The 25,022-nt window shown below is 41.5% G+C and overlaps 1 protein-coding gene and 1 pseudogene across 3 annotated transcripts in view; both read right to left on the reverse strand.

Moving 5' to 3' along the window:
- Positions 1-25,022, reverse strand: part of PHC2 (polyhomeotic homolog 2) — a 114,480-nt gene that overhangs the window by 73,025 nt on the left and 16,433 nt on the right. The window lies entirely within an intron of this gene.
- LOC122426224 lies at positions 4,823-5,789 on the reverse strand (annotated as a pseudogene). The gene has a single exon (XR_006265130.1). The product of XR_006265130.1 is annotated as a prefoldin subunit 5-like (transcript).

Here is a 25,022-nt window from a genome sequence, read left to right on the forward strand (position 1 = left end):
GTAGCTTGGCCAAGTGATACAAGGTGGGGCAGCTGGGACCAGAAAGCTGGTTTTTCACTCTGAAGCCTGCACTATGACATTCAGATCATCCTAGACCACACCCAGGCCTTTATAGCAGGAAAAATAAAGGAAAAAAGGAAACAGCAACAGAAAGCCACTTTTCAAAGTTAAAAAAAAATCCATTTGCATTTAATATAGTGCAGTATGGGGCTTTCCAGGTAGTGCAGTGGTAAAGAATCTGCCTGACAATACAAAAGATGCAGGAAACATGGGTTCGATCCCTGGGTTGGGAAGATTCCCTGGAGGAGGAAATGGCAACCCATTCCAGCATTCTTGCCTTGAAAATTCCATGGACAGAGGAGCCTGGCAGGCTGCAGTCCATGGGGTCACAAAGAGTCGGACATGACTGAACAACTGAGCCCACACATGCATAGTGCAATATGTCTCCAGTGATTCTTACCTCTGGCGGCACATTAGAACCACCAGATGATTATTTCAGACATACTTGCACCTAAGCCCCAATCCAGATTAATTAAGAATTTCTGAGGATAAGGGGGAGGCATTGTGTTTTAAAAGCTTTCCAAGCACAACTGCTCTGGAAAATGGTCTGGTAATTTCTTATAAAACTGAACATATACCTACCCTAAAACTCAGAAATCCCATTCTTAGGAGTTTATTCCAGGAAAATGAAAACATTTGTCCATAAAAGTCTTATACAAACATGTTCCTAGCTGCCTTAGTCATACTAGCTAAAAAACTGTGGTATATCCATACAATGGAATACTATTCAGCAATAGAAAGGAACAAGCTATCAATACAGGCAATACCTCAGATGAACCTCAAAGATGTTATGCTGGATGAAAGAAACCTTACACAAGAGTGCATACTATATGGTTCCACTTACATGAAATTCTAGAAATGGGAAAAATTAACCTAGGGTGGGCAAAATCAGACTGGTGATTACCTCTGGAAGTGGGGTGTGGTGGATAACTGGGCAGGGGGGACTTCTAGGGTGAATGGCAATGTTTTATATGGTGATAGGGGTTGATATTACATTAATGTATATTATATGTATACATGTATACATATACATGTTGTATGTATCTGTCAAAACTTACAGAATGGTGTACTTCAGATCTGTGCATTTCATTATACATATATTTTTCCTCAAAAGAAAAAAGAATTATTGAACTCTTATTAATGACATGCACGCTGAAGGAGCTCCCTGGTGGCTCTGATGGTGAAGTGTCTGCCTGCAATGAGGGAGACCTGGGTTCGATCCCTGGGTCAGGAAGATCTCCTGGAGAAGGAAATGGAACCCACTCTAGTACTCTGGCCCAGAAAATCCCATGGATGGAGGAGCCTGGTAGGCTACAATTCATGAGGTTGCAAAGAGTTGGACATGACTGAGTGGCTTCACTTATGCTCAAGTGTTTAGGGGTGAAGCGTTCTGATGCCTGCAACTTACCTTAAAATTGCATAAAATAGAAGATGGACTCATAATGGATAGGTGGATGGACGGTTGGATAGATATGTGATAAGGCAAGTATGGTAAGATGCTAACTATAGAATCTAGATGAACATACATATATAATATTCACTGTATCAGTTCAGTTCAGTTCAGTTGCTCAGTCATGTCCGACTCTTTGCGATCCCATGAACCGCAGCACGCCAGGCCTCCCTGTCCATCACCAACTCCCGGAGCTTGCTCAGATCCAAGTCTGTCGAGTTGGTGATGCCATCCAACCATCTCATCCTCTGTCATCCCCTTCTCCTCTTGCCCTCAATCTTTCCCAGCATCAGGATCTTCTCAAATGAGTCAGTTCTTCACATCAGGTGGCCAAAGTATTAGAGTTTCAGCTTCAACATCAGTCCTTCCAATGAACACCTAGGACTGATCTCCTCCAGGATGGACTGGTTGGATCTTCTTGCAGTCCAAGGGACTCTCAAGAGTCTTCTCCAACACCACAGTTCAAAAGCATTAATTCTTCAGTGCTCAGCTTTCTATATAGTCCAACTCTCACATCCATATATGACCACTGGAAAAACCATAGCCTTGACTAGATGGACCTTTTTTGACAAAGTAATGTCTGCTTTTTAATATGCTGTCTAGGTTGGCCATAACTTTCCTTCCAAGGAGTAAGCGTCTTTTAATTTCATGGCTGCAATCACCATCTGCAGTGAATTTGGAGCCCAAAAAATAAAGTCAGCCACTGTTTCCACTGTTTCCCCATCTATTTGCCATAAAGTGATGGGACTGGATGCCATGATCTTAGTTTTCATAATTCTTCCAACTTTTTCATATTTAAAAATTTTTCATAAATAAATACATTTTGGGGGAAAAAGATCCTCGGATGATACCAGTGAGCAGACATTGGGATAAAAGACAAATTTGGAATGTCTTATTGAAAAGTCCAAAATGAATAATGCTATGTGACTAACCTGAGATGACTGTAATCACACCCTTAATACACACACACACACACACACACACACATAGAAAAGAAAAAAAACCTAGAACCCTGGAATAAATGTGCAATTTGAAATAAGACTTCCAAGAGTCAGACTAAATCTTATGGACACCCTATGGCCTACTTCACACTGGACTTAAATAGGACACATCATTTGACATATGGTGTGATGAGACAAAATGTCTGGAATCAGGACACCTCTGGAAAATCTAGGCAATTGGGTGGCTATATTTAAGCTCTAGAATTGGAAAGCTTTAAACTACACTCAGCAAGTATAAGAGTAAAGTGCTATTCACGACTCAGCATTTGACTCAAAAGCCCCTATTCAGCCCCTAATTTTCCTCCAGGGCTTGTACATCTTCTCAGACTGTAATTTTCCCTCCTTAATTTTCTCCCGGTTAGACCACAAATCCACAGGGATCATGCAAGGTCAGGTACCAGAGAGGGAGAAGCTGGTGTGTGGCACCCTGAAGGATCTGAGTGGACAGCTGATTTCAATGGGGTGTAGAGAGTGAGGGGAGGAGTAATGGGGGAAATAATGCCGTCAAGAGCAATATGGACCCCTATTCCCCGAGCTGCTCCATTTATTCTGCGTAATTGCTTCGTTTCCACTGGCGGTGCATCTCCAGATGAATTTCATTACTGGTGCCTTGACTATCATATTGATTACCAGTTTCATCGATTCTTATCTTGCTAATTAGCATATAAATTAGCCATTTGGGGGAAGCATTAGGCAAAATTGAATTTTCTCCTTAATCTTCTTTTAGAAGGTAAATGAAAATGGATGTGGCCTGTTAAGGTCCATGGCCTTACCATGACATGATCTAAGTGCTGTTCACAGCCAAGGCATCCTCTCCTTGGGGCGAGATCAGCCTTCCCACCCCATTGGCTGCCACGGCTGCCATGAGAACCTCTTGGAGTTACCAAGAGAATCTGAGGCAGAGGCTGGATCTGCAAGAGGAGCTGTGTTCCCTTGGAGGAGGCACTCTGCACTGATGGACAACAGTGTCCGCTCCCGCACACATGTGATGCCATGGTGTTTACTTCCAAGGCTGGAATCGAGAATGCCATTCTGTAATTTAGTTCAGCCGTAAGACAAGGGCTCTGGAATCATAATCTTGGTTGGAATGCTTGCTCTGCCCCTTACCAGCTTTGTCATCTTGAGCACTTGAACGTCTCTAAGGCTTAGTGTCCTCATCAGTAAAGTGGGGACAGTCACAATGCTGACTTTATTGGGGGGCTGTGAGGATTAAGAGAATGTATTCAGAGCAGTGCTCAGCACAGTGTCCAGCATGCAGCAGAGCTCAGGGAGTGTCAGCACTGTTCAGCAGAGAAGGATCTTAGGAAACCAGGCGCCAGGATTCCCCAGAGGGAGCTCTCAGCCTCAAACCGAAACGTTACTCCAAACTCCCAGGTGTCTAATCCCTAGAATAGGTCATGGGCCATTAGCCAGGCCAACTTGGTTCTTGCTACTCAAGACCTGAGCCTCAGATCAGCAAGATGACATCACGTGGGAGCAGGTTTAACATGAAGACTCTTAGGCCCCATCCTCAATCAGTGGAATCAGAATCTGCCTTGTAACAAGATTCCCGGGGGATTCACATGCATATTAAAACTTGAGAAACACTGTTTTAAGTTATCCCCTGTTATGGACTGAATGCTTGTGTCCCCCACAAATACTTATGTTGAGTCCCTACTTCCTCAGTGTGATGGCATTAGGAGGTAATTAGGATTAGATGAGGTCATGAGGGTGGAGCCCTCACAAACGGGATTAGTACCCTTATAAAAGCCACCAGACCTAGAGGGGTGGGATGGGGTGGGAGGTGGGAGGGAGGTCCAAGAGGGTACACATATGTATACTTATGGCTGGTTCATGTTGATGTATGGCAGAAACCAAGACAATATTGCAAAGCAATTATCCTCCAATTAAAAACAATTAAAAAAAGGGGGGGCACCAGAGAGCTTGCTTCCTCTGCTCTGCTCTCTGCCATGTGAGGATATAAGAAGTCAGCTGACTACAACCCAGAAGAGGGCTCTCCTTGGAACCCTATGATGCTGGCACCCTGACTTCAGTCTTGAGCCTCCAGCGCTGTAAGAAATAAATGTCCGCTGCTTATAAGCCACCAGTTTATGCTATTTTGTCACAGCAGACCAAGCTAAGATAGTCTCTTACTTAATCTTATATGGTTAGAGAAGAATGGGACTTGGAGATTACCGAGTTAGAACATGCAGCTCAGAAAAGTCAGGAAACTTGCCTGGAGTCAGCCCAGGGCAGAGCCCAGACAATCTCGGTCCTCTGACCCTGAGACCGGTCCAAGTTCAGCAGTGCCTCCTGCGGCACATGGCACTGCTTCTATCCCTTGCAGTGGTTTCGGTGGTGGGAGTTTTGACGTTGCCTTGAGATACATCCACTATGGACTTTAGTAGGCCGAGATTCCGTTTCATTTGGAATATTGCATCCCAGTTACTTGAATGGCCTCACCAGAGGATACAGATGTGATGAAGGAAGATACAGAAGCATATTCTCCCAGCCCTTGATCACCTTTGCACACTCCTGCCCTTTAAACTCAGAATGCTTTGGATGAGGACGCACAAGAACTGCTAACAGGGATGCTCCAGAAGTGGTGACTACATGGCTGAGGAGCCTGGGGGCTGAGAGGGTGTCTGTGTGGGGGCTGTTTTCACTTCTTTCAAATATCTTTTTTTTTTTTTTCCCCAGCTGGCTCATTTATTAGCATTAAACACAGACCCTCTTCTTCCCCCATTCCAGGAAACCACGTCCACAAAGTCCCAGGGCCCAGAAGCAGGCACCCTCTGCCCCATTCCTGAAACAAGCTCTCAGGCCTGGTGGTAGCCTGAGCCGCTCCCAGGGTTGTGAGCTGCTGAATCTTCTGGCTCATCATCTCCATGACAGCCTGTTTCATGGCGTGCTTCTCCTGCAGAGCTGGCTGGATTTTTTTCCATTTGCTTGGTAAGGAAGTCTATCTTCCTCTTGAAGAAGTCCTTGGCATCCTCAGCTGTCTTCTCTACATAGTAGCCAGTTCCCACATCGATAGGCACATGTTCCACATCATGTAGCTTCCCGGGGACATACATAGAACTCGTCAGTGGGACAAGTAATTCTTTCCCCTCGTTGTTTTTCTTCAACACGTTCAGACAGTCCTTGGCTTCCACATACTTGGTCTGAACCACCTTGAGCTGGGCAATGGACGTGGACAAGAACTCCACTTCCTGGTCCAGCTGGTTCTTGAGCATTTCTAGCTGCGGCAAATTCAGCTCGGTGATATTAACCGACTGTGCCATGTTGGGAAGCTCAAACATCTTTTAAGTTATAAAAATTTTGTTTATATCCTTTATATCTTTTAAATTTTGTTCCCTATGCATGTAAAACATTCAGAAATTAGTCAATAATAATTTTAAAAAGAATACCTTAGATAGATGCACAATTAAAAACAACACCCCATCTGGCCCTGCCATTTGATCATGTAGCTCTACTTACAGCTGTATTTTTTTTTCCTCTCTCTCCTCCTGAAACCTGAAGCTTCAAAGCATTTGTGGAAAGACGGAATAAACAGTGGTAGAAAGATTCTAAGGCTGGCGTGCAGATATAAACATTGATCTTGCCTCTGCACTATGAGTCAGACTAACTTTTTTCCTCACTAGGATGTGAAGTGCTTTATAAACCTTTAAATGACATTAAATAGGTGCAATTATGATTTAACCCCACCTCACCCACTAGATCACACAGAGTAGAAGGAGAGGACTTTTCTCTAACAGGGGTTTCCCTGGGTTTGGAACAGCCAGTCAAAATGGAAGGGGATGAAGCATATCACAAACATAATATGCATAACATAATTGTTAATCCCACATTACTGAATGTATAGCTAGCTGGGAGGATATGGACCAAAATGTTAATAATGGTTGCTTGGGATGATATGGTTACTGCTGATTTTTGTCTGTTCATTTGTGCTCTTATTTATTTTCCGAAGTGCCTATATTTTTAAAAGTATCTGGGCTTAAACATCACAATATTCTTAGAAGAAAGCATAAGTGAAAAATGAAAATCTCAGGTAAATGGTGTTCATTCCCCATCTGAACAACGTGTGGGCAGTCATTCAGAAGCTGGAGGTGCAGGTCTGTCCGCAGCATCCTGCTGACCGGGGCTGGGGGCAGTCCTCATCTCGCCGGTACACTTTCCAGTGGACATTCCAGGGACTACCAGGTCACTGTCAGAGTGAGGAAGCACACAAAGATGGGGGGCATGGACTCCTGGGATCATCTCCAAGCAGAGAGTACAACTCCTGACCCAGCACTGGCCCTGAAGTGTTCCTGCAGCAGGTCACTCAATCCAATTCACCTTCTCAGCCTTACTCAGTATTGCTTGGATGGCAAGTGGAAAAGATGTGGTTTCTGAGTGCAAGGACTTTGACAATATTGTAAGGACAATAGAAATACATACAGGGAACTACAAGGCAAGGCACAATGTGGAGACTCCTACCACGGACGTACAAAGTGAAGGGTGGAACAAAGCAGTGTGAGGCAGTGGCTTTGGGGTCACCCAGGCCTGGGACACACACTGTCACCAGTGTGAGTGAGGACAAGGTGCCACACCCTCATGTGTCACTATTTCCTCATCTGTAAAACGGAATAATCACCCTTGAAGGGACACCGTGAGAATAGAGGGGATCTCTGTAAAACCTCTAGACCAGCACTCACGCAGCAGGCATCCACAGAAACTACTGCAGTTGCTATTGCTTTGGATGCTAAGCCAACAAGGGTCACGAGGGCCACATTACAGATGCTATCACCACTGTCCCCATTTAGAAAAAGTTCTATGGAGACATACAATTATAGGTGAACGGACGTGAAAAAGTTCAGTCATTGGTGCCAAGGTTTCCTGGCTGATACCACACAAAAGGTCAGTCTTTTTCTTTGCTATTAGACTTGAACATTGCTCTTGGACACATGTCAAGAATCGGCTTTGCCTCTAGACAACTGTCTGTTTCCCAGGCTGTAAATACAGACCCAATGAGCAGTTTATATCCTAGAATTCTGACTTGGTCCATGCTTTCAAAATTTCTCTAGCAAGGCTCCTCTACCAGTCATTGGATTTGGCAAAGAAGCTGATGCTACTGGGGAAGAGGGGAAAGGAGAGAATAAAGGAATAGAAGTCACAACCCTGACCCCAAGAACTCTTAGGTGGGAATGATCAGGATATGTGTGGAGGCGGGGCTGGGGATGAAGGTAGCTTTAAAATATTTATAAGATAATATTAAATGAATGGAACTAATTCACAGTTAAGTCTTACTTTCCAAGTAACTATGTTTCTGAAAATTCATGTGTTAATATTTGTATTTAAAAGGTCCTAGGAGCTCACAGAAGTCAGTAACAGGATTGGGAGCTTGGGATCAGCAGATGCAATCTATTATATACAGGATGGATAAACAACAAGGTCCTACTATATAGCACAGGGAACTATATATATTCAATATCCTGTGGAATATGAAAAAGAGCATATATATACAACTGAATCACTTTGCTGTATAGCAGAAATATAATATTATAAATCAACAATATTCAATAAAATAAAAAACATATGACTTAGAAGGAATATAGGCAAAGGATATGAACAAGTAGTTCATCATCATTTGTTAAAAAAAAAAAGTGATAAACCTATAAAAGGATGTTTAACCTCACTCATACTTAAAGAGATGCAAAACAAAACAATACATATAAGATTGGCAAACATTTAGAAATTTGATTAATAACCAGGGCTTATATAAGGTTCGTAAATACATTTCTCAAACTACTTGCTGGTGGGAATGTAATTTGGAATATCCTTTTGCGAGGACAATTTGGCAATAGATATCAACATTTTAGAGCACATCTAAAGAAACTCTGCTCCTAGAAATCTACCCTCAAGGATATATACCCCAAAATATTTTAGGATACACGTACTAGATGGCCACCACTGTCATAGCAAAAACCTAGAAACAATGAATATTCATCAGCAATGCCATAGTGGGAATCATAAAAATACCAGCAGTGGGAAGAATGAAAATAGCAGAAGTTAATATTAACTGAGCACTTACTTACATGATAGGCAGGTTCTAATGCTTTGCATTATCTCATTTAATCTTCACATCCACTCTGACGTAGGTATTGTTGACTGCCCATTTTAAAATGAGGAAAATGAGACTCACAGAGGTTAAGAAACTTGTCTACTATTGCCTAACAGGGTTTGGGGCGCATGTTCTTAATCACACGCATGCACATACACACACACCCTGGAAAACTCTGCATCAGTTAAAAAGAATTAGAATTGTACAGTAAGAATTGTACACATTATTATGGAAAGATCTTGAAGATATATTACTAACTGAAAAGATCCAGATGAGAATATTGTGCTTTAGTTTGCTCTCCCTGTGTTAATAAAAAAGGAGATATGTCAATGGATGATTACATCCTTCTTCTTTATATTTAAAAAATAAGAAAGAAAGAAAAGCATTTGGAGAACTGTCTGAAAATTAAAGGACTCCAGTCCCAATAAAAATATAAATCCTTTTGTAATGTAAAAACTGCAACTGGGACTTCTCCAGTGGTCCAGTGGTTAAGACTTCACCTTGCAATGCAGGGGCATGAGTTTGATCCCTGGCAGAGGAATTAAGATCCCACATGCTGCAAGGTGCAGCCAAAATAAAAAGAACTCTTAAAAAAAAAATGCAACTATTTTGTTTAGGAGGGCTTGTCCATGTAAATTTTAATAGTGGGTTTTCCTAAACGAAATGATCTCTTCAGTGTAGTGAGGGAATGAGTGTTGAAGAAATGAGGGGAGGATGGGTACTGAATCTGGAAGGCCAAACTAAACATCTAGATTTACAGTGAAACACGGAGCCATTAGACTTGTTTATAAAGAGCCCTGATCGATCTGATTACATTTTTTGAGGAGGATTGTTCCAGTGGCCATCTGTGGCACAGAGCAAGCTACGGAAATGAAGCTAGAGCATGTGGGGAGGTTGACTGCAATGTGAGCAGAAGGTCGAGAAAGCCTGGGCCAGTCCGAGGATGTGGAATTGGTAGGGAGACGCAGAACAGCCGATGGGTGTCTGGATGAGACCAAATGTGTGCCGCTCTTCCTGGTGCATCGGTTGCTCCTTGTCCACTTTTTCTCTCCTCCCTCAATTCTTTGGCCCTCTAATGACTGCCATCTTCATCTGGGCCCTCATCATCATGTGGCTGAGTTGCTATTATACTTCTCACAGGTTCTCCCTCTTTATAATGTCACCTCTTCTCTAATTCATCACACCCAGCTTCACTGACTTAATATTTCTATATAAATCTATAATTTTTACTGACTTTTTGGACACAGCTGGGCTGTGCTCCCTTAAAGACCATAATAGTGAAGCCTTAGGAAAGAATTCATGCAACTGCTGCCCAATGGGACCCACCCACCCAACATCCCTGTTTACTCATTCAATTAAGTACTGAGCATCAGTCATGGGCCAGACACTGTTCTCAACACTGGGTATACAGCAGTGAGCAGAACAAAGTCCCTGCCTTGTGAAGTTTACACTTCAGTTGAGGGGGACAGAAATGAGTATTTGGCTGTGTCACATGCTTTGCAGAAAGTGAAGCAGGGTCAAGCTAAGAGGAGCTCTGGGGTGGAGGGGAGGTTGCCACCACATTAGTGTTAATGGATCAGTTGTATCCAACTCTTTGAGACCCCGTAGACTCTAGCCTGCCAGGCTGTTCTGTCTATGGAATTCTCTGGGCAAGAATGCTAGAGTGGATAGCCATTCCCTTTTCCAAGGGATCTTCCCAACCTAGGGATCAAGTCTCCTGTATTGCAGGTGGGTTCTTTACTGTCTGCACCACCAGGGAAGCCCCAGGGGAGCCATCACATAGGGCGGTAACAAAAAAACTCTCCCTTTAGGGACCTTTGAACAGACCCAAAAGAAAGCTGGGAGAAAGCCATAGATCCATGGAGTGCTCAGGAGGATGAGCACCCCAAGCCAAGAGAAGAGAGGCTGCAAGGGGCCTGAGGTGGGGCCACGCTTCATGTGTTCAAAGAGGAGTCAAGTAAAAAAAAAGATACCTCAGTGTGGCCGACCTGGGGTCAGGGAGGCTGAGTGGGAAATAGTCCCGATTGAATCATGTGGGCCAGTGGTTCTCAGCTGAGGGCAATTTCTCCCTCCAAGGGATACTGGGCCACATGTGCAGATACGTTTGGTTGTCACAGCTGGGGCTGAGGTCATGCTGGCATTTTGGCGCTGATGGGTAGAGACCTGGGATGCTGCTAAACATCTCGCATGTTCAGGACTGCCCCTACATCAAAAAAGCGTTTGGCCAAAATGTCAGTAATGCTGAGGCTGAAAAATACTGGTGGAGGGCCATGCAGGAACTTCGAGTTTTACTCCAGGTAAGCTGGGAATTGGGAAAGGAGTACATCAAGGCTGTATACTGTCACCCTGCTTATTTAACTTATAGGCAGAATATGGCATGTGAAATGTTGGGTTGGATAAATCACACGCTGGAAGTGGGGAGAAACGTCAACAACTTCAGATATGCACATGATACTATCCTAATGGCAGAAAGCAAAGAGGAACTAAAGAATCTCTAGATGAAGGTGAAAGAGGAGAGTGAAAAAGTTGGCTTAAAACTCAACATTCAGAAGTCTAAGATCATGGCATCCAGTCCCATCACTTCATGGCAAATAGATGGGAGAACAATGGAAACAGTGGCAAATTTTATTTTCTTGGGTTCCAAAACCACTGCGGACAGTGACTGCAGCCATGAAATTAAAAGACACTTGCTTCTTGGAAGAAAAGCTATGACAAACCTAGAGAGTGTACTAAAAAGAGAGCCATCATTTTGCTGACAAAGAAGGTCTATATAGCCAAAGCTGTGGTTCTTCCAGTAGTCATGTATGGATGTGAGAGTTGGACCATAAAGAAGGCTGAGCGCCAAAGAATTTATGCTTTTGAACTGTGTTGCTAAAGAAGACTCTTGAGAGTCCCTTCTATTGTAAGGAGATCAAATCAGTCAATACTAAAGGAAATCAACCCTGAATATTCATTGGAAGGACTGATGCTAAAGCTGAAGCTCCAATACTTTGGCTACCTGCTGCAAAGAGCCGACTCATTGGAAAAGACCCTCACGCTGGGAAAGATTGAGGGCAGAAGGAGAAGGGGGCAACAGAGGATGAGATGGTTGGATGGCATCACCAACTCAATGGACACGAGTTTGAGCAAACTTTGGGAGATGGCGAAGGACAGGGAAGCCTGGTGTGCCGCAGTCCATGGGGTCACAAAGATTCAGACACGACTGAGCGACTGAATAGCAACGACAAGCTGGGCAGTCACCTGTGGTGTGAGGTGAGGGGTAAACAGGGTGTAGGTTATATTTTTAAAGTCTCACTTTGGTTTCCACATGGAGAACAAACTAGAGGGGCAAGGACTGAAGCAGGGACCTCTTAGGAGGTGTTTATAACCATCCGGGCAAGAGATAGTGGTAGTTCGAACTAGGATGCTGTGATAAAGTTAAAAGGAAGCAGTCTGCTTCTGGATGTATCTTGAAGGTTGAGCTGGTAGGACTGGCCGATGTTATCAAAAGGAACTGTGATCACTTAGTCTTTTTACTCTACCACCTACATGCCAAGCTCATCCCTGCCTCTGTTCTGGTTATTCCCCTCCTCCTGCCTTGGGGCATATCAAAATTTGGATTTCAGAATCTCAAGCAAGAGTCTTTCTTGACCAACAGAGCACTTTCTTCTTGAAAGCTTTTCTAGTCCATGCCTCAACAATCCACACTTTAGTTTAAAAGTCACACCTCAATTTAACTCTCAGTATGCTTTCTACTGTATACATATATATCATATTTTATGGTGAAAACTGACAGAGTGCTTGCTATCAACATTTTGTTAGTATTGTACTAGAGATCCTAGCTATCCTAGTAGGACAAGGAAAATGATTCAAATGGATAAAGTAGAAGAATAGGGAAGGAAGAAACAAAATTGCCATTATTTGCAGATTACATGATGGTGCACATAGAAAATCTAACTGAATCTATAGTTAAATGATTAGGATTAATATGAGCTTTTAAATTTCTGACTACAAAATCAATATATAAAATCAACTGTATTTCTTTATATTAAAACAAAGATTTAAAAATGAAATTTAAAAAGAAACAAAAAATATATAAGGTACTTAGGCAAAACCTAACAAAAAATGCTGCTGAATGTCTATCATGAGTCCAAGACACTTATGGGGAAAAATTACAAAAAGTTAGTGAAAGACACTTAAAAAGACCAAACAAATGTAGACATATATTATATTCAGACTTGGAAAACTCCATTATAAAGAAGAAATTTCTTCTTAAGTCAATCTGCACATTAAGTATAATTTCAATATAAATCCCAAGTTGTTTTTTTTTTAAACATGACAACCTGATTCTAAAATTTATATGAAAATGCAAAAGACCAAGAATAAGCAAGACACTCTTGAAGAGAATGACAATGTAGGGAAATTGTGCTACCAGTTATCAAGCTACAATCATTAAGAGAGTTTGGGTTTCTCACTGGAATAAACTCTGCTCTCGAGAGCCCAAAAGTTTGGAATCTCTTCCAAAGTCTGCATTCTGTGACATCATGTTGGTAGCTTGAAACTGGTCATGGTGAAAAAGTATTTAGATCGCCCCAGAAATCAACATATGCTGCAAGTCAGGGCTTTTTTGAGTGTGCGAGAGAGGAGAGAGAAGAGCTGTCTGCTAAGCATATATCAGCACATCCCTGAATGAAACCCAACAGGGATTCCCAGAACAGATACACACATTTATGAACACTTGTTACCTGACAGATGGGTATGTCAAATCAGAAAAGAAGGGATGGACATTTCATTAAACAGTGCTGGGAAAATCAGGTATCTGTGCAGGAAAAAAATGAAACTGATACCTCATTTCATGCCAACCCCCCAGTTAGTTTTAGGTAGATTAAATGCTTAAGTGGAAAAGATAAAAATATAAGACTTTAGAAGAAAATCATAATGATTTCAGTGTAGGAAAGCGTTTCTGTTTGTTTGTTTGTCTTGGCTGTAATATGTGGCTTGTGGGATCTCAATCCACTGACTAGGGATTGAACCCAAGCCAGGGCAGTGAAGGCACTGAATACAAACCACTAGACCACCAGGGAACTCCCAGAAAAGATTTTTTGATGTGGACCATTTTTAAAGTCTTTTAAAATTTGTTACAATATTGCTTCTCTTTAATGTTTTGGTTTTTTTTTTTTTTTTTTGGCCCTGAGGTCTGTGGAATCTTAGTTATCCAACCAGGGATTAAACCCTCACTCCTTGCATTGGAAGGCGAAATCTTAACCACTGAACCTCCAGGGAAGTCTCTAGGAAAGGGTTTTTAAATAAGATTGATAAATTTGACTACATTAAAATTAAAACCTTTTGTTCATTAAAAGGCATGATAAAGGCAAATGCAAACCTTATAACTGATAAACATGTTTTTGACATACATCACCAAAAAAGAATTTGCATCCAAAATATTAAAGAATGAACCAATGAGAAAAACGTACAACAGAAAAGCAGACAATAGACTCTATTGGATTTTCCCTTTGGTGAAATACTATGTGGTCAATAAGCATACAAAAAATATTCACCTTATTAATAAACAGGAAAAAGTGAATTAAAACCACAATGAGGTAAAACTTCAGAGCCATCAGACTGGCAGCAATTTTAGAGTCTGATAATGTCAACACTGGGGAGGATTGGAGGCAGTGGTTACTCACTCTGAGAAGGCAGGAGTATATGCTGAGACACCACTTTATGGAAGAGCTTGATGTTTCACAGTGAAGTTGAAAATACCTGTGTGACCAGAGATCCCACTCCCATGTACACACCTATCCTAGAAACACTGTTTCACAGGTTCGCAAGGCAGCATAGAGTGATGTTCATGGTGGTGGTGTTGGTTACAGCAGAAACTGACACTGATCCAAATGTCCATCAGAGCAGAACGTAAAAATAAATGGTGGTGTATTTACAAAACAGTGAAAACAAATGACATACAGCCTCATCTCACCCCCGACAGATAAGAAACACAGAAAGTTGGGCAACAGAAGCAAGACTGAAAGGAATGGATACAGTATGATTCCATTTACACAGAATTCACAACAGCCAAACTGAAAAGTATATTGTAAAAATAACAGTGTATTGTTTACGGAAACATTCATATGTGGTAAAACTATAAAGAAAAAGCAAGGGAATACTTATTGCCAGGTTGGCAGAGTGGTATCTCTGAGCAGAGAAGATGATGCAACCAGGGAGGGGCAGATAGGTGTCTCCTAAGGTTCTCTCAACTTGGGTGATCAGTAAATACATTCACTTTATAATTGTTCTTTAAATCCTATATACGCATATTACACACATTTCTGCACTAAACATTTCACAGTAAAACAAATGAACAAGTACCTCCAGCGCCTACCTTGTGCAAAGGCATTGTGGATGCAGAGCTAAGACTGACCCAGATTCCACCACTACTCTGCTAAAATGACTCCCACTGAGGTCAGAGGCTTTAATGCCACTCAATCTAACAAACATGTTCATTCCTTGTTCTCCTTGATGTCTCAGACGCCCCTCTCTCCTTGGAACGGTGTCTAACTTTGGTTTTCTTGAAACCACATTCTCCTGGCCATTCCTTCTCAAGCTCATGCAGTGGTCTTGCTTCCCACCACCTAACCACTCCATGCTGGAGTTTCTCAAGGATCATCTCTGGAACTTCATTTTTAACACTTCCTTCTCTCCCTCTCCAGACATTTACATCCATGCCCATGGTTTCAATTATCTTCTGTAAATCAAAGATTTAAATCTCTAGCTAAGACCTCTCCTCTGAGACCTAGGCTGATGTATCCCTTATCTAGTCAATATCTCTCTCTACTTGGACGTTCCAAAACCCTCTAAATCTTAACCTGTTAAAAGGGAAACTTATGATTTCTCTCCAAAATGGGTGTTCTTGTGTTCTCTCTTAGAGAACGGCACTGCCAGTAATCCTGGACAAATATTACACCATGAAAGTAAATAGCCTTTTGTTTTTCCTCCTATAAGATGCAAGAACTTGCTCTTTTCTCTCTAGAAAAGAGTTGAAAACAAAGAAAATTATTTTGGTTACAGCTCTAAGTAGAAATGAAACCTTTCAAAAAAACAACATCACCTGGCAATTTAGGCTTCCTCCATAGAGGGAGCTCAGTAAAGTTAATTCCTTTCCCTCTAATTACAAGAGTTTCTCAAACACAACAGTACTCCTATGTAATTAAAGTATTTTACACCCTCCTCCTTTCAACCCATAGTGCACATTTTTCTTGTCTCTTCTTTTTCTCTTTAAAAAACACTATAGTTTTGTATATAGTAAGTTCTTAAATAATTTGATTTTTCTTCATTACCTGTTTCTACTTTTTTCCTGTTTGTCCTACCTCACCTCTTCCTGACTGAATAAGATGCTACTTCAACCAGTAAACATTTACTGGGCACCTACTGTGTGCACTCTGGGATAGAGCAGTGAGCAAGATAAGATTCCTACTCTCATGTGTTTTTATCTGGGGCAGAAAGCAAACAATTAAAAAGCCAGATAGGATTGCACTCATTAGGGAATTAAAATTGGGTCACGTGATGGGGAATGACTAGTGACTTCATAAGGCTAGTGGTCAGGGAAGGCCCTGCGGAGGGTTATGGTTAAAACTGAGATCAAACTACAAGGAGACAGCAATTGTGTTCCAGGAAATTCGAGGAGTTGGTGCAAAGTCCCTAAGGCTGAAACAGACTTAGCATGACTGATGACTGCACAGCAGACAGGATAAGTGGGCCAATGGTATAAAATGAGAGGAATGCACGGCTTAGATCATACAGGGCTGTGTACAACCAGGGTAAGAAGCTGGGGTTCACTCTTCTAGAAATATATTATTTTTATGCCTCTAGGTTCTATAGGGATGTTCTTGCTTTCTTTCTCTACACCCCCCACCCACCCTGTCATGCCACGCAGCATGTGGTATCTTAGTTCCTGACCAGGGCTAGAACTTGTACCCCCTGCAGTGGAAGTGCGGAGTCCTAACCACTGAATATTGGTAAATCTCTGCCTTTTTATTTTCTTCATCAGTCTTCATAAGGATTTTTTTTTTCATAAGGATTTTAAATCTTATTACTCTTTGGGTGTTTAGTTGCTCAGCCGTGTCCGACTCTTTGTGACCCCATGGACTGTAGCCCAACAGACTTCTCTGTCCGTGGCTTTCTCCAGGCAAGAATACTGGAATGGGTTCCCACGCCATCCTCCAGGGGATCTTCCTGATCCAGGGATCGAACCCGAAACTCTCACATTCTGGGTGGATTCTTTACCACCTGAGCCACCAAGGAAGCCCTATTAGTCTTTACAAAGCACCAATTCTTAGTTTTCCTGATCCTCTCTACGAAGGTTTTCTTTTTCATTAATTTCTGTTTTTGCCTTACTTCCTCCCTTCTACTTTTTGGGGGTTTAATTTGCTGTTTTTTCCCCTACTTCTTGAGATGGGTGAGTTTGAAGGAATAAAATTCTCTTTAACTCAACTTTATTTACACCCCAGGAGTTTTTTATATACAGTATTTTCCATTGTCATTCAGTTACTTCTAATTTCTACTGTGATTTGTTCTTTGACCCAGGGGTTATATAGAAATGGACTGCTTAACACTGAAATATTTGGGGCAGAGTATGTGTTTTCAGTCACCCTTTTTTATTGTTCTTAATTACACTGATGTCAGCATAATTATGTGCAGCTTTAACCTCTCGGAATGTGTTGAAATAGCTCCATGTCCAGGACATACATGGTCAACTTTTATAAATGCTCCATATGTGCTCCTGAAGAAAATGTGTACTCTTTAGATGTTAGGTTGTTCTTGTTTAGTCGCCAAGTTGTGTCCAACTCTTTTGTGACCCAATGGACTTTAGCCCACCAGGGTCCTCTGTCCATGGGATCTCCCAGGCAAGAATACTGGAGTGGGTTGCCATTTCTTTCTCCAGGGGATATTTTCAACAGAGGGACTGAACCTTGCGCCTTCTGCACTGGTGGACGGATTCTTCATCACTGAGCCACCATTGTTAGGTACAGGATTCTATAAAAGTCCATCAGTGAAATTAGTTGCTATTCAAATCTTATATATTCTGTTTTTAAAAATATATTTATTTATTTGACCACACCAGGTTTTAGTTGTGGCATGTAAGATCTTCATTGGGTGATCTTTAGTTGTAGCAGGTGGGATCTAGTTCCCTGACCAGGGATTGAACCCAGGTCCCTTGCATTGGGAGCACGGAGTCTTAGCCACTGGACCACCATGGAAGTCCCTATATCCTGTTTTTTTTTGACTGCTTGTATATCAAATGCTGTGAGAGAAATGTAAACATAAAACACTTCAATTGTGAATTTCTGCCCTGCAAATTCTTGCTTTCTGTATCTTGAGTCATTTGATTGGGTAATTACAAATGTAAAATTTATATATACTCCCGATAAATGGAAACTTTTTTTTGAAGTGATAACTTTTTAACTCTAGAAATGTTTCCTGCCTTACGCCAGTTTTGTTCATTATTAGTATAGCATTGTCAGTTTCCTTTTGGTGTATGTTTTCGTGATATATGCTTTTTCCATTTTAAAATTTTCAAACCTTCTGTTTATTTATGTCAAAGTTTCTCAACCTTGCCGCTGCTGACACTTTGGATCAGATAATTCTTTGTGGTAGGGGGCAGTCCTGCACACTGTAATTTCGCACCATCCCCAGCTTCTGCTTGTCAACAGTACACCCCCTTCTTTCCAGCTATGAGAGTCAAAGAAATCCCCAGACAGGCCAAATGTCCCTTTGGGGGCAAAACCACCCTCAGTTGAGAAACAATGGCTGATGCTGATATTTTAGGTAGTCTTCTGTAAACAGTATACAATTCAATTATTATTCAGAGTGACAATCTTTTGTCTCTTAAAGGGAACATTTAGTCTATTCACATTTAATGTCATATTAGTAAATTCTCAGTTTTTGTTTGCCTCAAAATGTCTTTAAGTTTCCTCCTGGGATATCCACCTGCACTGTTTTCCTTGGCTTTGGTCCACTGACAGTGAGAACAGAAAGAATGCAAATCTCCAAAACTGCCAGAGACACGGCAAGGGGATTTTACTTCTGCTGCAGAACACTTGCCAGGTCATCTGGTGATTTTACAGAAGCTAAAACATCTCCTTTGGGCAGATGCTGCTCCCCTGGCACATGGCTTGGCAAGTGGAAGATACCCTTGTAGGAATGAGAAAAAGGCACCCTTTTTCCCTGGGCAGAAGCGGCTCAGAGCCAGGCAGGGTTCTGGTGACTGGAATGAGGACTAGATTTTTGCTTCCATTAACTCCCTGGCAGGAGGTCCTTGTAAAGCAAACCATCTGCGGAAAGAATTACGGAAGTCTTGGTCTTCTGGCTTCCACTGTCCATATTGAGAAATTAGCCATCAGCCTGTCTGCTACTTCTTTGAAGATAACATTTATTTATCACAGGTTTGTCTTTGGTTGTCTGCAGTTTTACTATGATGTATTTTAAGTGCATATTTCTTTTCACTTACCAGCTTGGGACTCATTAGGCTTCCTGAATCTATGGGTTGTTGTTTTATATTAGTTTGAAAGAATTCTCAGCCATCATCTCTTCAAATAGGCCTCTGTCTCCAGCTGCTTCTCCTTACCTTCCGGGACTCTCACTAAAAGCATATTAAGTCTACTTAGTCTCCAATTCTATCTTGTATATTCTTCTACCATTTTCTCTCCTGCAATCTGGGTAAGTTCTTCAGAACCATCATTCAGTTCTCTCAACTGTGTATAATCTGTTGATTAATATATTCACTTAGTTCTTAATTTTGGTGATTGTATTTTTCACTTTTGGAAGTTCTATTTCATTCTTTTTCCAATCTGTTACAACACTTCTTATAGATTCTGGTTCCTGCAGATATTTTCAAGCTCATTAAAAAATTATTTACATGTAGTCAGCAGAGTTGTTTTAGAGTCTGCCTAAAAACCACAATATCTGAAGTTTTTTGTTGTCTGCCGTCTCTATTGGTTATTACTCAGCATAGCCTGTTATGTTTTAGAACTGATTATCTTTGACTGCTGGTCATTATACTTGGAAAAAATCATTTTTGAGGTTGAGTCCTTAGGATAATGGCACAGACTTCTACAAAGGATTTTCTTTTACTTATGCCGGGGACCAGGGGCGATGACTAGTATTCATTCTAGCCTAAGTTAATAAAAGTTTGAGGCTCCCTGGGTCACCTGTGTCAACAACCCTGAACTGCTCCAGGGCTGATTTACTTCCACTTTACTCTCACACTGAAGGTACAGCTCTTCATGGTCCCAGTTTACGAAAGGAAGGGCTTATTAGATTTTAAGTTTTGATTCCTGTCTCCTTTGTCCTGTAAGGCTACCAACAACCCAGTTTGAGTTCACAGATATTCCTCCCAGATTAGCAAATGTTTTTACAGAAAAAGAGGCTTTGAGTACTCAGCTTATATCTCTGAGTTCTTGCTTTACCCAAGATTTTGACTCAGGTCTACAAATGTTGCTATTTTGTTAGCTCTTCAGTACATTTAAGAAAATTAAAAAGAATATTTCTTTCAACTTTTATAGTTGTCCTCAGTGATCCTAATTACCTAGCCCAACATTATCAGATATGAAAATTCCTAGATTAAGTGAGATGAGAAGCCAATAGAGGACTTTGAAATAAAGGAGGAAGTTAATCAACTAAGTTTATTTTGATCACATTTTGTCAGACTCTGTTTATAAGCAGAAGGGATAACATATTTAAAACATTAACCAAGAAAAGAAAATAACAGTTTGAATTGTGTGAATTTGGTATTTGCACAACATCTGCTTTACAGGAATGTGTGTTTTCTCCAGACTAGAAAGTAAGCTCTTGAAGAGTAAAGATCCTGTTTCGTGAGCATCCACTCCTTTCTCTAGGTTCTATGACAAAATAAAACACCAGTCTTCTTGTCTTCTTTGTCACCTTCTTGGCCCTTCTGGGAACCTTAGGAGAACTATATTCCCCAATTCATCTCTTCCCTCATCTCCTACCTACTTGTGGTTGGGCATTAGCTGAATACCGAGAGCAATGAAAATGACCGTACATCAAGTCTGAGGATTTAATAAGAGTGCAGGGATGCATGAATAGGTAAATACAAATACAGAGTCTGATACTGTCCAGTGTTGTCCAGCTTACAATGATGTCCAGCTTCTATGACTCATATACTCATTGGAGGATCTAAAATAAAATGTTAGCAGCATCACTTTGGGGTGGTAGGATAACAGGGTTTTTTCCCCTTGGCTTTGCTTATTCCCCACCCCCCACCTTCTATAATGAACATGTATTCTATAATAAGAAAAAATTGATTGATTATAGAGTTCTTTTCCCTTATGGATACATCTAATCCACCACCTCAGACCAGTTATTTCTGGGTCCAGTCCATCAAATTAGCAGAGAAGTCTGTTGCTGCTGCTGCTGCTAAGTCACTTCAGTCGTGTCCGACTCTGTGTGACCCCATAGATGGCAGCCCACTAGGCTGCCCCATCCCTGGGATTCTCCAGGCAAGAACACTGGAGTGGGTTGCCATTTCCTTCTCCAATGCATGAAAGTGAAAAGTGAGAGTGAAGCCGATCAGTCATGTCTGACTCTTAGCGACCCCATGGACTGCAGCCTACCAGGCTCCTCCGTCCATGGAATTCTCCAGGTGAAAGTACTGGAGTGGGGTGCCATTGCCTTCTCCAGCAGAGAAGTCTATATTCCCCTAATTCCATCCTTTTGCCATGCTTATCCAAATACAGCTTTTCTCAGCTTTTCGGGCCACTCAGAATAAAGAGGAACATTTCGTCATCAGGAGTGGGTAGGTGGCTCATAAAATATATATTTGTTGAACTGAAAATGGACTCCTAAAAGTCAGAAATAATGGTAACAGAATATCACATATTTAAAATATGATCATTTTCCACCAAATAATCTGCATTTTATACTATCCTTATGTCATTATATGATCTCTTACACCCAAACTATATAAAGATGTTTGGAGAGAATCTGCACAGGGAGAGTTATGGTATGATGACTTCGCGCACTGTCCCTGGAGGTCAGTCTGGTCTATGTCCTCGGCCATCCTGTGAAGTGCTGCTCAATGAGGCTTAACGGCCTCTCCTGCGTGGGGGGCGGTTGGGGGGAGTGGATGAGACCTGCCCCCACGCCTTTACAGAAGAAAAACAAATGCTTGGAATAAGCTGGAATTTCCAGGAGAAATGTCTGAGCTCAGTTCAAGCCCCTGTAGGATAACTGCCCTGATGCCATTTTAAACCTTCCTCTCCCACCCTGGCTGGCACGACTCGTCGTCTGCTTCTTCCCTGGCTCTGCTGCTAAGCCTTGGAGAGCAGACTGGTCTTTGTGAATGACTGGCTCAGCGAGCATGTGCGGGAGCAGCCCAGAGCCTCCCTCCATGGGAACAGGAGAGAAGGAACTGAAGAATGGGCTGAGAGCGGCGGCTGAATGGAACAGGTCATGCTGCTTCTGAGGCTGAAAAGGCCAATCCTGTAAAGGAGTCGATGAGAGCCCCTCATCGGGTCTGACCCCAGGGGCCGTGTGTGCAGAGAGGGCTGGGAAACGCAGCTCTGCACGTGAGCCAGGCGGTGAGACCCAGGGCTGCTCTCCAGACACACTTATCCACTCATCTGTTTGATTCAATTTTATTTGTACAAAAGGTCGACTAAGGCAAAAGCACACTAAGCCTTTCGAGATCATGGGCTATGCAAATAGAACCTTAATGGAAGATTAAGTCAGCTGAGGTCCCCCTTCAGTGCTTTTCCATTTGTGGGACTGGAACTGGCAGAAGGAGGCGATGAATCACTCTTACTATATTTGAGTGGCTTCCATACAAAATTAGCAGGTGCTATAAAAAAGCAGCCCCAGAAAAACCTAGTAACAAACAATAAAGATATCTTCCTATAAAGAGAATGAACATCATATAATGGTCACGGTTAAAAAGCAAGAATGAAAAATCAAGGCACCAACTATGCAAGGGAGGTTTCCTGTTTTTCTTTATCACCAAATGAAGAACCAAGACTTTCTTTATCTGGAAACTTCTGCTTATTATGATTACTATTCCAAAATAATTTCTAAATATGCACAGAACTACTTCTCAACAATTATGTGTTACCCAGCTAGCTTCATTATCCAGTATATTCATTTCTTTAAAATATAAGTTCTCGATAGAGTTAAGATTATTTTTCTGTGGATCATAGGAGAAATAAATGATCAGGAAAGTGAAAGTAAAGTCACTCAGTCGTGTCTGACTCTTTGTGATCCCATGTCCATAGAATTCCCCAGGCCAGAATAATGGATTGGGTAGCCGTTCCCTTCTCCAGGGTATCTTCCCAACCCAGGGATCGAACCCAGGTCTCCTGCACTGCAGGCAGATTCTTTACCAGCTGAGCTACAAGGGAAGCCCAACTTACAGCTTTATAATTGAGAGAAAACTAGGGAATAAACCTAGAGATTTTAAATTACTTTAAGATAATTGGACTGCAAGGAGATCCAACCAGTCCATCCTAAAGGAGATCGGTCCTGGGTGTTCACTGGAAGGACTGAAGTTGAAGCTGAAACTCCAACACTTTGGCCACCTGATGTGAAGAACTGACTCGTTGGAAAAGACCCTGATTCTGGGAAAGATTGAGGGCAGGAGGAGAAGGGGACGACAGAGGATGAGATGGTTGGATGGCATCACCGACTCGATGGACATGGGTTTGGGTGGACTCTGGGAGTTGGTGATAGACAGGGAGGCCTGCTGTACTGCGGTTCATGGGGTCACAAAGAGTCAGACACAACTGAGTGACTGAACTGAACTGAACGGATTGCCAATTTCCAAAAAAAAAAACGCAAGGAAATATGTGCTGGAATAGCTCTATGTTCTTGTTTTTACATTAAGAAATCACCAGGTTAACAGACTCAAGATCTGATGATCTCTATACATGAAGATAAAGCACTTAACAAAATTCAATACCCAATTGTGACAGCTCTAGGCATACTAGGGATAGAAGAAAACGTCCTCAATTTGATAAAGGACATGTAACAAAAACCTACCACTAACATCACATTTATTTAGTTAAAGACCAAATATGTCCTTCCTAAGATTGGGAATGATTCAAGAGTCTATTCAATATGATACTGGAGGTCCTTGACAAAGTTAGGGAAAAATGCATAGAGATTAAAAAGGAAGAGGTAATGCTCTACTTATTTGCAGACAACATGATTGTGTTTGTAAAAAAATCCTAAAGGAATCAACTCAAAAAAACCTATTAGAATTAAAGTGAATTTATCAAAGTTACAGGATACAATAACAGAAAGAGGTAATTTGACCAAGGTGACTCAAATATTAAGAGAGAAGCCAGAACTCAAACCCAGGTAGCCTGGCTCTCAAGTGTTTCTTTAAGCAATATCACTGCCAGGAAAGTAGATAAGATTGTATGAATTTGGTGTAGCTAGAAAACCACCATAGAAAAACCATTCCATGATAGCAATCTCAAATGTGAAGGCTCTTTATGAAGATCATAAGTTTAAAATACAGAGCTGCAACAGTTAGGTTTTGCTAATAGTGACTACAACCTCAAACTAAAAGGTCTGTCTTTGAGTGACCAGTGGTATGGTACTAAGAATGTATCAGGTTTTTTCAGTTAAATTGGCCTCTGTGGAAAATAACATACTGTCCTCATTGCCTTATTGTTGCTTTGTTTCACTGCATGTAAATTATGAACTTTGAATTCTTCTTCTAATGAAAGACACCTATTGTCTATCCAACTCTGTCTTGAGCCTCTCGTGGCCCAGAGTACATGACTGCAACATGAATGGCCCAAGGCTATGTTTATGGTCTACTGACAACAGAATTATGGTGCTAACTGAGGGAATACAGTATGGCATTGTGAGAGGTAGCATGGTGTGGTGGGAAAATTTGAACAAGTCATTTGGTATCTCTGGATCTCAGCTTTTTCACCTAATGCATAACATCAATAAAAGTCTGAATTTATAGGGTTATTATAAAGATTAAATGAGATGCCTGGCAGATATAAGATGCTAAATAAAAATGTAAGCATGATACAACCACACTCTGTTTCTAACTCTGTTTCTCATACACACACACACGGATATACTCGTGCATGTGCAAAGGTTAATAGCTGAGGTTGATTTATTGGCCATAACGTGGCCCAAGGATAGACTGCTATAATTGGCTTCACTTATTTTCGGTGTGGCCAGTAAGAGCTTAGAGAAAAATATTAATTCTGGGGCCAGACAGTCAGTAGTTGGTGGAAGGTCCCACAGTTCAAACACTATCAGCGTTTTCTTTGACCTCACTACACTTGATCTTTATCTCAGCAGTTCTGAATGTTTTACTCCTTGTTTGAATGTTGGGATGAGCTGTGAAACTGAACATTTAAACACTGAAGGCCATCAACAAAGAAGGAATTTAAACAGATAGTAGGGCAGTTAAGTT

The sequence above is a fragment of the Cervus canadensis genome, chromosome 24, assembly GCF_019320065.1.
Source record: "Cervus canadensis isolate Bull #8, Minnesota chromosome 24, ASM1932006v1, whole genome shotgun sequence".
NCBI classification, from domain to species: domain Eukaryota; kingdom Metazoa; phylum Chordata; class Mammalia; order Artiodactyla; family Cervidae; genus Cervus; species Cervus canadensis.